Source organism: Arachis ipaensis, chromosome B01 (assembly GCF_000816755.2).
Source record: "Arachis ipaensis cultivar K30076 chromosome B01, Araip1.1, whole genome shotgun sequence".
Lineage (NCBI taxonomy): Eukaryota > Viridiplantae > Streptophyta > Magnoliopsida > Fabales > Fabaceae > Arachis > Arachis ipaensis.
Genome location: NC_029785.2, coordinates 10,263,685 through 10,266,997, shown reverse-complemented (window position 1 = coordinate 10,266,997; position 3,313 = coordinate 10,263,685). Strand labels below are relative to the sequence as shown.

General features: G+C 26.9%; 1 protein-coding gene and 1 pseudogene across 2 annotated transcripts in view; one reads left to right on the top strand and one right to left on the bottom strand.

The window, feature by feature from the left end:
- Positions 1-3,313, bottom strand: part of LOC107621122 (protein transport protein SEC13 homolog B) — a 22,383-nt gene that overhangs the window by 14,121 nt on the left and 4,949 nt on the right. The gene's annotated exons all lie outside the window — the stretch shown is intronic.
- LOC107621212 overlaps positions 7-3,313 on the top strand; it is a 6,908-nt pseudogene continuing 3,601 nt past the window's right edge.

Here is a 3,313-nt window from a genome sequence, read left to right as displayed (position 1 = left end):
GTTCAATTTAGGCAAGGACTTTTGTTTTACATTATGATGATAATGAGTCATCACATATATACTAATTCTGACTATGCCTTCTTTTCACCAATGACCAATTTTAAGAAAACACCACTAATTTCTTATTTTATCTTTTTTGCTGGCACATTCAGATGATATTGTTAGTGAGAATTCAAATTAACTCATGCGCTATATCCGAAATCAATATAAATGATAAAAGCATCAATTTTCAATAATCTTTTCTAACAAGAACACAATGCCAAAATAATGGAATCCAGGATCCTTGTCTGGTGACAAAACCTCTCAAACCTTCATTCCTTGCATTTAGTCTTCACCAAAAAATATTAAAAATTAAATATTTAAATTCACATCATGGATCTTGCCATTGTCCCATTTGATTCATTCCCCAAAGATCAACAAATGCTTTACCAAGAGTGGTTCAACTATGCAGATTCAGGTTTCATTCTTTGAATTATAATTTTATATATCCTTTTATGTTATTTCTATTTCATTAATTGAAAATATTTGGAGGGTTTGGTATTAACCCTTAATTTTGTTAATAAGTACTTGTTTTTTTCAATTCCAAATGCTCTTGAACAATTAATTAAACACATAAATGGTATCATTTTTCAGATGGTGATGGCCGCTTTACAGGGAGTGATGCCACCAAATTTTTTGCCATGTCTAACTTGTCACGACAAGATCTTAGGCAGGTTTGTATTTTATTTATTTCAATTTTATAAGAATAATGTCGTTGTAGATTGTTAATTTCAATCATAATAATGGTTAGCTAGGAGGATTTTTCATTTCTTGGAAGTGTCTCGTAGAACAAACATTATAATATGTTTATCTTGAATTTCCAATAATACTTTGATTGAAATATTATTCATTATCATTTCTGAATTCTTTTTTTTTCTGGTGCAAAATTAGGTTTGGGCTATTGCAGATACCAAGAGACAAGGATATCTGGATTTCCAAGAATTTGTTATTGCTATGCAGGTAATTAAACACATAGGTTGCGTTTGTTTATGAGAACAGGACAGGACAAGACACTGAGAATAGGACAAGACAAGACATTGATGGACAGAAACACAAAATTTTGTGTTCTTGTATTCTGTTTGGTGATAAACTAGAATAAATTATGAAAATCTAATTTATTCTCATTTTTTTTCATTCAAAAAATTTGAGATGAAAAATATAATAATAAAAAAATATAATTATGAAAAATTAATAAAAATAATGAAAAAAAGAATGAAAAATAAGTTGTGTCCCTTGTTAGTGTCTCCGTGTCCTTCCTGTCAGGATGGATACAAAATACACTAATTCAGTGTCATGGATACAAAATACACTAATTCAGTGTCTCTGGACATACTGTCTCTGTCTATGTCTCCTCTGTCAAACATGATTTTGTGTCTCAGTATCCATGTCTCAGTGTCCTATCTCTGTAAACAAACGCAGCCATAGACACACACAAATACAAAAGAAAAAGTTAAATTTTCCATTTTAAAGATTAATTAATGCTAATAAATTTTTAGGTCTAACTTAGTTATTTTAATTTGATTGTAGCTAATGTCAGCAGCCCAATCTGGGGAACCAATTACACATGACTTGATCTCTAGTGATTGTAAGTTTAGTCGTTTATTATTGTTGATTAAATAACTTTAAATCTCCAACAATTAAATATTTTGCAATGCACATTTTGTTCATGTTATCTACTTGAGTTAATTTTGAGGATATACTTGATATATTGTTAATTAAGAGAAGCTTAACTTTTGTTTTAGGTCATTATTTGAAAAACCTAAAACCTCCCAAAATGGAAGGTTTAGATAAATTGCTAGCAGTAAGTATTTACTTTTCAATCTTTATTTAATCATGTCAAGCTATTATGTTTATTTGGTAGCAAAAGTATCAACACTTGGGTTTTGTTGTGTAGAAAAAAAGGAATAAACACAAAGAAAATGATACAATTAGTAATGGTATGTAATATACTTCTCATGTTGTTGGAACTTTTTTTTTTTTTTTAAAGAAAGGTTTTCACTAATTGGTAGTAATTAATGCAGTTCCTCCCTCTCCCTCTCCATCAATATCAAGTAAATGGTTTGCATCAAAGTCGTCACAAAAGGTAGATATATCTTGTTATTCTTGTATATTAGTTTAAGGTGTGCATTATTATCCTCATCTATTAATTAAGAGGTAAAATAATGTATATATATATATATATGTATGTATGTTCTACATTTTAAATTATGACTAATTATAACCTAAATAATTTTCTTGCAAAATTAGTTTAGAGGTATTTTTATGTGATGAGTTCCTATGATTTTTGAAAAAAAAAATGGAAAATGCAAAGAACAATTCTCTAAGGTTCTTTCAAATTGAACTCATCACCCCATTCTTGACTTAAGAAATACCCCAAATAACCTTCAGGAATTTAGGTACAATATTATTATGATTTAATTATTTTATTGATCATTATAATTTTATTAAATTTACAATTATGTTTCTATACCTTTTTTCTTTTAATTGGGCCTTTACATTGCTTTTAATTTTATAATTAGATCTTTTTTAGTATAAAAAATATTAAAGTTAACTGAATAATTTTTTCGTAAATTAAAGGTATTCATAATTAAAAACCTAATTAGATCTTTGACCACATGTATTTTGAGAGAAATATTCTGTTAATTTTAACGTTTTTAACATGAAAATGACCTAATTATAAAATTAAAAGTATTGTAAAAACTCAATTAATATATATATATATATATATAAAAGGACCTGATTGAAAATTTGTTATTAATTTTTAGTTAAATAGCCAAATGTATTCCTATTGCTTCACTTCTTATAGAAATTAGACTAAGTGTTTGTGATTTTAGATACCTGCTTCCGCCGTGACATCAATTATCGATGGTTTGAAGAAACTGTATATACAAAAGTTGAGGCCTTTAGAAGCCACTTACCGCTTTAATGATTTTGTTTCTCCTTTATTGGTTAGTACTGCACCTTTTTTGTTTATAGAATTCGTGTTATTTCTTTAATCCATCGTGTTATTCATGTATTAAGAGTTTTATTAACCAATTCTCTGACTCTAATATATTGTTAATAAATTATAGTGTACAGCAAATCTGATTTTCGACGAATTTAAGGTCAAATACTTTGATTTGCAATAAATTTTTAATCGCTAGAAGTCTTTAAAAATTATTTTGTTAAATAAATTAATTAATTGTTTTTAATTAAATTTTTAATATACATATTAAATAAATAAATTCTGATAAATTTTGTTATAAGATAATTAAGTCCTAAAAAAATATTATTA